We start from the raw sequence: 12,263 nt of genomic DNA on the forward strand, positions 1-12,263 counted from the left end.
TTCATGTCACTAACCTTTCTAGGATTGGAGCAAGAAGATCTGAGGAATGACAAGCACTAGGTATGCCCAACCAATCATCATGCATCATTGAATTAAATTCATCAAATCTTAAATTTTGCAAAATTCAAGCTTGGGGAGTACTTTACATAAAAACATCATTTGCCATGTTGCTATGTTGGTTATCCTTACCTTTGAGACATGCTTGATTTGTTAAATACTAGTCACACTACTTCATCTCCACTTGAGTAGATCTCTATAAAAGCCATCATGCTACCTATGTTTATCCTAGTAAGTGTTGGTTTGGAAGTACTGGACATACTTCCATTGGCATTTAAATTAAGCGTGGTGCTTAGGTTAAATAGCCTTCCTTAATCTGATTAGACATGGAGTCTAGTTTGGTTACTGAACTAAAAACTGCTTGAGTAGGCATTGGATATTTTGTTGGACTAACCCCTGCAGGAAAACTTTCAATATCAACATGGGAAGTCCTAAGATACAAACTCACATTGGACACAAAGGAGACACATGAAGTTTAACAATTTGCACAAGGAAGACATAGCTCATTCATCATAGAGAGATGATCCATGGAACGAGACAAAGAGTGCCACAAACACGACGCACAACCGCTAAGAAAGGAAAGCATCCACAAGGTGATACTGTACCATCACTCTTCAAAGTAAGGTAACATCTTAAGGTACTTGACTATCACTTTTATAAGCTCTCCTTGGTTCTGGCATTCACATGAATAAAGAGACAAACATAAACCAACCCAATTGATTCAACATGTTAGGCCTTTAATCTTTGTTCCTAGTAAGCTAAAATGTTGCACATTCAATCTGTGGAAGATATAAGCAAAACATAAATATAGATAGATTATCTTTCCATTAGGTCGAGCAATATGATCTGACAAATGTTTTAAATGCTACACTCATGATCTTATTATCCATCAACTTTGTCTTGCTCACCATGCTTAAGGTTAGAGAACAACAAATACACTTTTGGTTCTGTTGGTGTTTTTCACCAACAGAGCCCATGCACTTGATCTCTGCCTTGTCTCTATGAGCAGGTACACTTCAAGAAAAACATGGAGGAGTTTTACAACTCCCAGATTCCACCAAGTGAAAGACCTGGATCTACGAGCACAAACACACTAAGCAGGATATTGCCAACGCCGCACTTCGAACTGCTGGGCAAACGAAGAACATGGGTGATACCGTATCAAGAGGTGCAGACGTCAAGGTCCACACCTAATCAAATGATGCACCTAAAGGATAAACACAGTGAGAAGTCTTGTCCAGAAGACTTAAAACATTGGATCCTTGCTCGAAGAGGTCAAGATCGTCGACTCAAGTCGCCTTTCCTGATCAAGAAGGATGACCCTGGTGTTCCAAGCATCGAGTGCACAATCAACGGATACTCTTTGCAGAAGACACTCTATGACACCGGATCTGACGTCAACATAATGGCCGCAGTCACTTATCAGCTCCTGCATGGAACCATGCCCCTACAACCAACATACATCCAGCTCCAGATGATTTTCAGGTCATTGACATGGGAGAAGACGAGTACGATCCACCCATCATCTTTGGAAGACCGTTCCTCAACACTATCAAAGCTATCATTCATATTGGAACCGGAGAAGTCCACATGCACTTCCCCTCTGAGAAGGTACGCTGCTACTTTAATGATTCTAACTATATAGTTGAAGATTCTAAGCAGATCAGGATGAGAAGAAGGCGACGCAACCGAAACCAGAGGAGGCAAATCATCAAGGACGGATGGGCAGACTACAAAGGAAATGTAATAAGGTCCAAAGATATACAGCTTGAACAGAACTATCCTGAGGAGACCGTAGCACCGAGTGAGGTGTGGAGAGAGGAGATAGTTATACACGAAGAGGAGGCGCCGCCGGAACCACCGACTACGCCATCCAGCGAATCCCAGGATGACTGAGAAAACAGAGAGTCCCGTTCGGAGGACTTAAAAATACCGAACGCCTTGCCAAGAGGTAAACTTGGTAGTTATCCTTTTCCCTTCAATTATTTAAAATAATTTGCTTAGTTAATTAGGTTCATATCATCTCAAAAAGAAAATAAAAATGTTAAAAAATAGTAAGCCTATGTGAGTATGCTCATGGCATAAAACCCATAAGTACATTCACTGTGGTGGCATAAAAATAAAATAAATATATTCCTGTCCTATAAAAATAAAAATATAAAAATAAATTTATGATCCTATTAAAGAGAGTAACCTTTATTGAGGAAGCTCAACATGATAAAGGCAAGATATTTATGCTAACACTTAACTAGTTCCACAAAGCTTTGTTATATATTTGAGTTCAATTCAAGGATCAAAGAAGACTAGCAGACAGAGGACATCCTAATCCCTATCAGGGTGCTGCCGACATTCAAATACACCTCCACCACCTGCTAGCTATATCAGAAGAAATTACGTCAAAATCCAGCTTGAGGGAGAGCACCTCTATTTATCCAGCTAAGTGTTTCTACTCGCGTTTATACTTTACTCAAATAATAAAAAGATTCATAATCATGAAAACCCAAATAATTTTTTTTGCTTATATATATATATATCTTTACTTAGTTTGCTAAATAAATAAATAAATAAAGTTTGCTATGAACCCTAATGATAAACTCTTACAAGGATATGATAAATAGTTGCTCTGCCATGTACCTAGTTTTCAAGTTTGAGCTTTCTCTCAAGTTTAGGCATAACTGTTATATATAAACCTGCTCTAAACATCAACTTGTTGGAAGAGTACTTGATCTAAAGTCTAAGTTGTTAACGGATATGATATGGAGAGGTTGAGCTGCTGTTTATCTGTTCCTAGAGATGCTAGAATTCTGGAGAATTTTATCTTTAAAAATCTTTAAAATTTTGCATGATGAGTTCCTATAGGATGAGAGTTTAAAATCCTACCACAGCCATATATACATGCTTGCTAGACTATGAACCATACATTTATTTTTTACTGCTTATGAGCATTGAGTGTGGTCCAGCTGTGTAGACCCTTAGCTTGTCATATGGTTAAAATCAAGATTCACTTGCACGTTCACTCACATATGCTGCTTCTACTCCGGAAGTACGCATCCACATATATCCACTTATTTCCATCTCCAGATTCACCCAAAATTATTCTACGCCTAATCCGGTAGAGAATAGCCAAAAACATTTCTCTATTTCTGTTTTTCCCTGTGAAATAAATGCTCGAGTTATCTTGGTTACTACCACTTGCTATATTATTTCAGGAGATGAGTGCTCTAAAAAAAGGAGGATACGAGGAAATAAAAAGGGGCAAGTGTCCGGAACCTCGAAGAAAAGAAAAAGTGAGACGAGAGGTAAAAATGGACAAGTGTCTGACAGTAGAATTAGGGGTACAAGATACCCACCTGAGAGAAAAGAAAAAGAAAATATAAAGCATCTCATTCTCCTCAAAAAGCTTCAAAGTGCAAGAAAGGTATGTATCCCCTTAAAAGAGCAAAAGTAGAATTAGACTTTCACCATTGTTATCACCATCATAAAAATACACCATTCACTCGCCACACATGCACATCAAGATTTGAGAGAGTCATATAAGGAATCTCTGAGTTTTATTTGAAAATCTGCAAAAACTCCAGAGCTATAGTTAATCAAAGAACAAGAGACATGGCGCTTGACTTGACCGTTCTATCTTTTAACTACTCAAGACACAAGTAACGGTTGCAAGCCCCATGGTGAAAGGTAGAATGAGTAAGTTTTAAGTCTTAATAGTTTACTCTAAATCAGAGATGAGATATTGCTTGAACGCATGTGTACTTTTAAGGCATGAAACCACTACAGAAACTTTTGAGTCTATCCTTGCTCAGGGACGAGCAAGAGGTAAGCTTGGGGGAGTTGTTAACGGTCCTTAAGTACCAAATATAATCATCAAATAAATAAAGAAAAGGATCCAAATGCAACCAACACCCAGACTTAGGGTTTTATCTGACAGAATTCCACGAGTTTTGGTGTTTGTCTATTTCTGCAGGGGGTTATCAGGAAATATGGAGGAAAGGCCCACACGTCGGGTTTACATATAGATATTAACGTGCCGTGCAATTTTCTATCATCTAGAAGACTCCAGAAGCCACCGGAACGAACTGGAAGGCGATCGGGTCCGGGGGCAGGGCGCCCGCCCTCCCCCCTAGGGCACCCGCCCTGGTGCAGAGTCCAATCAGGACCCATCTCACGGATTACACTCCACCGACCTAAAGGATCAAGGATAACCGTTCAATCAATGTCGGTTTGATTCGACAGCCCAGATTCACTTGAGGGGACTATATAAGCGGACCCCCTGGCCCCTGGAGGAGAACAAGTTCATCATAGAGTTGAGAGGTGCCCTCGAAGGATAACCTTTCCTCTAATTAGACTTAGGGCTTAGCATCCAATCTGAGAGTAGACTAGATCTACTAGATTGAGAGAGATAAAGTGGAGGTGTAGATCGGAGGAAGCCCGGCCTGTCGGTGTCTACTCCGAGGTTGTCCCTGTAGGATCAAGTTCTCCTAACCCGAGGCTTGCTCCTAGGATTCTTCAGTAATTCGACTTCTAAATTCTAGTAAGTTCTTGTTTCATTGTTCTTTGGTTTATGAGTTTACTTTAATCTCTTCCTGTTGAGTTTAGAGTAATCATTGCTAGCGTAAACGTGGTGTTTGGGCTAGGGTACTCATAGATATCCCCTGACTAGCTAGACCGTGGTAGTAGCGAGGAACGTGACATTTCTGATGTACCTTTGCAGCCCACATCTTGTTAGCAGGATGGGTAGGGTTTATCGGTGTGGGTCGAACATCCTCTGTGGTGTCTAGATTTCGTGAGCCTCCCCAATAGAACAGTAGATCATCCTTACCAAGGTTAGAACGAGACTACGGTTGCAGTCTTCTCTATACATCGCTCACATCGAATCACATTCTTTGTAACCTAAAGGGTAGTAGCAATAGATTTGGTTAGTCAGATGCACGCTTTCTCCCAGTGGTAAAAATATAAATACAATACTCTGGATAACCTCCCGGGTGAAGTGCTCACCGATATCCGTGCGCTTGTGGATCATTTCCTGATGGCGTTACCAAATATCAACAGTGCTACACACTTCGAAAGTTCTGAAGGTGTGTGTTTGCATCCTCGTGTGGTTTCCCACTGAATCTACTAGCTTGCAACATACGGATTAGTGATGGCTGGATCTCAAAGTTGATATCTCCAATCTCCGCTTGCAGTCCCAATGAGATATTGGTTGCAGAGGGAGATGAGAAGTCGGCAATGGGTTGGTTGACCATCGACATCCTGATTTTTGGTGCTGAGCTTCCTTCCTTGAGTGAGTTCAAGTGTGAGCTGGGTCTCTGATGGTGGACTAGACGAAGTCTAGAATTTCTTCGAGATCTCTCTGAATCAGCTAATGTGGTTGCCTTGAACTGGAAATCACTCATACACTACCTGGTTTCACAATGAAGAGAAACACAGGCAGGGGTAGACTGCCTACAACTAGTTGATTCCAAGTTGATGATATTTTACCAGATTTGTTCCTGCTACAAATTTCTAGGCTATGCTGTCCCTGGCAACGACGCCAGAAATGCTTGTTGGCAAATCTTAACGCACACCGGCTAGAGTAAGATGTGACAAGTATCTAGAAATGGTGGCGCCTAACCAGCACTGCTTAAATGCAAGCCTAAGCTGTTACGAGGATAGGTTGTCAGGCTACCCTGAGCAACGGCTCTAGGAATACTGAGCAACACTAAGCTCTAGCGATGACGCAAGATATACTAGGGGTAACTCTACAAGCGCACAGATACCAATGTAGCACTTCGACCGTGGTGAGTATCCGCGGTGTCGTAATTTATAGTTCGTCCAAGGGAAAGTGTGCTAGAGGAGATAGCAAGGAAGGGGAATCCTATCTAAACTAGAACCAACTAAGGTAGTGAGGTAATGAAAACATAGCGGAAGGTCAGTGTAGTGTAGCTAGGTGGGAGGACAACGAGTGAGAAAATACTCCTATGACTCTAACTTTTCTCCTGTGGACCAATCTAGTCTAGTAGCGGACACACACTAACATCGCTAACTTAACTCCTTGTTTGCTGGAAGTCGACTGCAATAGGAGGACGAAACTCCTATCCAAGCGAACTCGTTTCTTATGGGCGCCTATAGACTGTACCCGATGTGAATAGAACCTACTGGGAAGCAGTGGCCTGTCACACTTCGCCGCCGCCCGTTATCATGTTTGATACGGTGGTATTCAAGGGCGGGCTTAGCCTAAGAACCATGCTTATGCTAACTCCTACTACTCAGACTAAGTATACGACCTAGTCCAAGCACCGTGTTACCGGTAGAGAAAACAACCCAAGCACTTAAGACTAACTTAGCTAGTGTATAACTACTACAAGACAGACTAGGACACTACAATAGAATATTGCACTAAGTAAATACTGAAGAGAAAAGGTAAAGAGGAATACTAGACTCTCTAGAAAATGAGTCCGGAGACTCCAAGCTTCGCTCAACTCAACTCTAACTCCCACACTAGACTAACACTAACACTTACAACTGGAAAGCTAGAGCTAACTTGAAACACACACACACATACACACTAGAGAGGGTGGATGCAGCCTCTATTTATAGGGAGAGTAGAGGGGGTGCCATGTCAGTGATCCATGTGCTTCCCACTTTTCCACCCTTGGATAAACCGTCATTGGAACCGCCTTAGATGGACATCCAAGATCATATGCACATGTTGCCAAAGTCGGTGGAGTGTAACCGACCTTAGGTGGGCCCATATCATAGGTCAGTCGACCTGACATTTTGTGAGGTGGGGCCACCCTGAGCCTTCTAGAAAGTCCTAGAGGTCGGTGGAGTGGAGCTGACAGGTGGGTCCCACCAAAGGCCGGTCGGTCGACCGAGGTTTGGTGTGGTGGGCCCACCAGCCTTGCTCCAATGTTGTCCCCATCTGTCATGGAGTGCAACATGTGTTCATCTTTGGTCTGGTTCTTCTGGTGGGTCCATGGATCCTTGTACCTCCATCTTTCACCCTTGAACAGAAACACAAGTGTGATCTGAGGATCGAGATGGACATGAATGTGTTGCCTTAGGCTCCTAGAATTGAGCCAACACCTGGGCCACCCCAAGTGTAGGTCGGCCAACCTGCCCTTGGTGGGTCCAGGAGCTCATTTTCCCCCAAATGTGAGTGTACCTGCATCGAAATACTTAGAGCACAAGTGGAACCTCTTAGTGATAAAAGATGCCTATGCTATGTCATTCTTCCACTATTGCCGGCCTGTTGATGGTGTTTTCATGTGTGGATTTTATAGCTTATCCACCGTCAACATAGAGTCAAATAAAAATTAGAGAATATTAAAGTTTTGTCTTGGAGATGATGAATAGTTGCTCTACAGTAATTCCTTTCAAGTGCATAGTTTTCAACCATTAATTCTCTCGAGTTTTAGACATGACCACTTTAAGAATTTACTCTGAACCTAGAATTTGTGGAGGCGTATGTTTAAGCTAAGTCTAAGTAATTGATTTTATACATGAAGGATCAAGCTGCTACTTATCTTACTCCGAGCATTACTAAGTTCTGGAGATTTATTTTCAAAAACCCAAAATTCTACATGATGAGCTCTTGTATGATAAAGTTTAAATTCCTACCAAAGCCATATATGATACATTTAGAGTTAGGAAAACCTTTGCACATTCATGCTGCTTGCTTTGCATTTAGTTTAGTCAACCTTTGTTGTATACCTTATGAGAGTCTTGTCATGCTTTTAACATCAAGATCACTTACGCATTCCACCTACATATGCATTACTCCTACTCTAGGATGTAAGCACAGTCATTTCCATTTTCATCCAGATCCACCTTAAAAAATGTTTTCTCCTACATTAGGAGTAAACACCCAAAAATATACCCTATAGGATAGCCCCCATTTAGTTGCTCTAAGTTCTTATCATTATCTCTCCAATTATTTATATTCAAAGGATGCATGTGGCTATGCAAGAGTATTTAAAAAGAAAAAAAAGGCAGTAAAAGACGGACAAGTGTCCCAGGAATTAAACAATGGGTACATCGATGCCCGCCTCCCACAGTAATGAAAAAAGAATAAAGATAGCCCATGTTTTCTTACGAAAAGTTCTAAGGAGGGAGTAATTTTCAGAGAGCAAAAGTAGAATTAGAATTAGCCACTAAATACTATATATACACCTATCCACCATATTCCATACGCACGCACATCTTGATTCGATTGTATGCCTTGATTCTCTGTGGATCCATTGTTTGACTTTACAATATATGAAATGCAAGTATGCTCATCCTTGTTATTGCCACTCCTATAAGCTCTATATATATATATCCTTAGTTGTAGGAAGGCGTAACCTCATTAATGCCTCAACAAGATCCATAAAAACTACATAATAAGAGACTTGAGGGGGTCATACAATCATGCTCTGAGCTTTATTTCAAAAACTTGCAAAACTCTGGAATATTGGTACTATGAAGAATTTGAGACATAGTGCTTGACTTGATTGTTCTATCTTATGATTACTCAAGACTTATGCAAGAGTTGTAAAGCTCCATGGTTAAAGGTAAAATGGACAAGTTTGAAAGTTAGACCGGAGGAAAATTTATTTTAAAAAGCAAGTGTACTTAAAAGAAATGAAGTATTGTAGCAACTCTTGATCCAAGTTTATTAATTGGGCTTGAGTTGTTTGCCAAGGGACTGGCAAAAGGTAAGCTTGGGGGAATTGTTGACGACCGATAACGTCAATATTTATTAGAACTTTAGACACAAGGGAACACATGAAAACACATTAGTCTAGGATTTAATCTGACAATTTCCATGAGTTTTGCATATTCTGTATTTCCTAGGGTTTATTTCACAGATAGCTGAAAAGAGGGATTCTAGTGCATATTTACCACGAAACCCATCAGCGACAAAAAACATCACGAGATGACTCAGGAAGAGTTTAGAGGACACCCAAAGGAATGAGAGCCGCGGGGGAGAAAAGGTGGGGGCAGTGTTGACGGTCCTTAATGCTCATATTAAACCATCAACTAATCATGGAAAAGGATCCAAATGCAACCAACACCCAGACTTAGGGTTTTATCTCACAGAATTCCACGAGTTTTGGTGTTTGTCTATTTCTGCAGGGGGTTATCAGGAAATACGGAGGAAAGGCCCACACGTCGGGTTTACATAGAGATATTAACGTGCCGTGCAATTTTCTATCATCTAGAAGACTCCAGAAGCCACGGGAACGAAGCGGAGGCCGAGAGGGCTCAGGCACAGGGCGCCCGCCCTAGTCCTGAGGGCGCCCGCCCTGCTACAGTGCTTAATCAGAGTCCAATTCGGGGACAACGCTCCACCGACCTAAAGGATCAAGGAAAACCATGCGATTAATGTTGGTTTGATCCAACGGCCCAGATTCATCTGAAAAGACTATATAAGAAAGGCCCCCTGGCCCCTGGAGATCATACCTCTTCTGTAGAATCAAAGTTAGGGTTTCAATTCTTCATCCAAGTAGAGAGGATCCCTCTAGTTCTTCTAGTTCTACCTCTAGTTCATCTAGATCTAGTTCTAGTTCATCTAGTTCTGTTCTAGTTCCTCTAGTTCTAGTTCTAGTTAGTTCTAGTTGTAATCTAGAAAATAGGGAGAGAGAAGAGGAGAGCGGAGGAGGAGGAGCCGGATCTGTCAGATCTTCCTCAACATTGTACTTTTGCAGCAACTGTTTCGTTCTTCATCGTTCTCCAGGTTCTTCAATTCATAATTCCTGAGTTCTCTAATTACTTTTATTTACATTCAAGTTATTTATTGGATTCCCGCTTGCATCAAGTGCTCTAATCTTTGAAACATTAGAGTAGTAATTAATAGATTAGACGTGGTGTTTAGTCTTGCAATTACGTGGAATTGCACCCAATCCTGCGGATTGTTGTGGTAGCCTTAGGGTAGTGACAGCCCTAACGGTCGACGTATTCCACCTCGTTCGGATCGGTGTTTGTAGGACCGTAGTCGGAGCTTCCTAGCCCCCTTCTCATCTCTTTCTGTGGTTAGTGTTCTGATGTCCCGAAATAGATAATCTTGAAGTAATTCTTGATTCTTACATCAACTAGAGAACTCTCAGGAAACTTCCTCTCTTCCCACCAAAAATAATTATGTAGTTATCCTTGGGCGATCTTGGATCTTAATTAGTACACTCATGTTCTCTGTGGGAAATCGATACTCTGGAATACTCCCGAGTGAAGCTACATCGGTATCCGTGCGCTTGCGGATTTTTCTGTTTGCGTTTAAAATACCCAACAAGCTTTCTGGCGCCGTTGCCGGGGCATGGTAGCTGTGCTAGTTTCGAACCAAGTCGTCCGTGTATCCTTTTTCTTTTCCTTTTTTACCACACTCACCTTATCATTTTCACCATACCACATGGATTTCACTATAAGCATTAATGAGCATGGAATTTATTTCATAGCCACTTCATTTACTCCATGCTCATATGCAACATCTTCACAATCCATTGGTCTCTCCAACATCACCACATTCGAGATCTCCAACCCCCTCTTCCTTTCTATTCATAAAAACTTTAAAAGGGCGGTTGTCGATGCATATGTCTATATTAAATATTGCAGATCTCGTTGAGTTGATCTTGATATAGGTCAGCGTTGGAGGGGAAACCACTTCGCCGACATAAATTGATGGTTTCCCAAGGACAAGCTTAGTGTCCTAAAACAAGCACTGATCAGATCGTAACATGAGCTTTTAATTATTTGCAACACTACCTTGTGTATTGAGCATATAACGATAATTGTAAAAAAAATTCCTTCAGGTATTCTTGTCACTAACCTTTCTAGGATTTGAGCAAGAAGATCGGATGAATGACAAGCACAAGGTATGTACAACCAATCATCATACAACATTGAATTAAATTCATCCAAACTTGAATTTTGCAAAATTCAAGCTTGGGGGAGTACTTTATATAAAAACATCATTTGCCATGTTGCTATGTTGGTTGTCCCTACCTTTGAGACATGCTCAATTTGTTAAATAGAAATCACACTACTTCGTCTCCACTTGAGTAGATCTCTATAAAAGCCATCACACTACCTTTGTTTATCCTAGTAAGTGTTAGTTTGGAAGTACTGTACATACTTCTATTGGTTTTTAAATTAAGCATGGTGCTTAGGTTAAACAGCCTTCCTTAATCTAATTAGACATGGAGTCTAGTTTGGTTATTGAACTAAAAACTGCTTGTGTAGACATTGGTATATTTTGTTGGACTAACCCCTGTAGGAAAGCTTTCAATATCGACCTGGGAAGTCCTGAGATAAACTCACATTGGAGACAAAGAGAGACACACATGAAGTTTAACAATTTACACAAGGAAGGCATAGCTCACAAGAGATGATCCATGGAGGGTGCCACAAACACAATGCACAACCGCTAAGAGAGGAAAGCTTCCACAAGGTGATACTGTACCATCACTCTTCAAGTAAGGTAACATCTTGAAGTACTTGACTATCACTTCTATAAGCTTCTCCTTGGTTCTGGCGTTCACATGAATAAAAGAGACAAACATGTATGATCTACAACTCTAGATTAACCAACCCAATCGATTCAACATGTTTAGTCCTTCCACCTTTGTGATTCCACACTCCTAATCATATTAGCTAAAATGTTGCACACTCAATCTTTGGAAGATATAAACAAAACATATATATAGATAGATTATCTTTCCATAAGGTTGAGCAATCTAATCTGACAAATGTTAAATACTACACTCATGATTTTATTATCCATCAACTTTGTCTTGCTCACTACGCTTGAGGTTAGAGAAGAACAAATACACTTTTGGTTCTGTTGGTGTTTTCCACCAACAGAGCCCATGCACTTGATCTCTACAATGTCTCTATGAGCAGGTACACTTTGAGCAAAATATGGAAGAGTTTTACAACTCCCAGACTCCACCAAGTGAAGAACCTAGATCTACGAGCACAAACACACTAGAGATACTGGACACTCAGGCAATCACTGCCCTGAGATGCTTGAGGACGTAACTACTGCAGTAACCTCGTTGTGGAAGTAATTACTGACCTTCTACCGATCAAGAGAGACAACCCAGGACGCCCCGTCATCCCGATCTCCATTGGCATGGTGGCCTTTCCAGAAGCACTCTGCGACTTTGGCTCCAGCATCAACATTATGACCAGGGTATTCTATGAAAAATTCTTTACACATCCTTTATTAGAAACAACCATGGGTTTGCAGC

Source organism: Sorghum bicolor, chromosome 1 (assembly GCF_000003195.3).
Source record: "Sorghum bicolor cultivar BTx623 chromosome 1, Sorghum_bicolor_NCBIv3, whole genome shotgun sequence".
NCBI lineage: Eukaryota > Viridiplantae > Streptophyta > Magnoliopsida > Poales > Poaceae > Sorghum > Sorghum bicolor.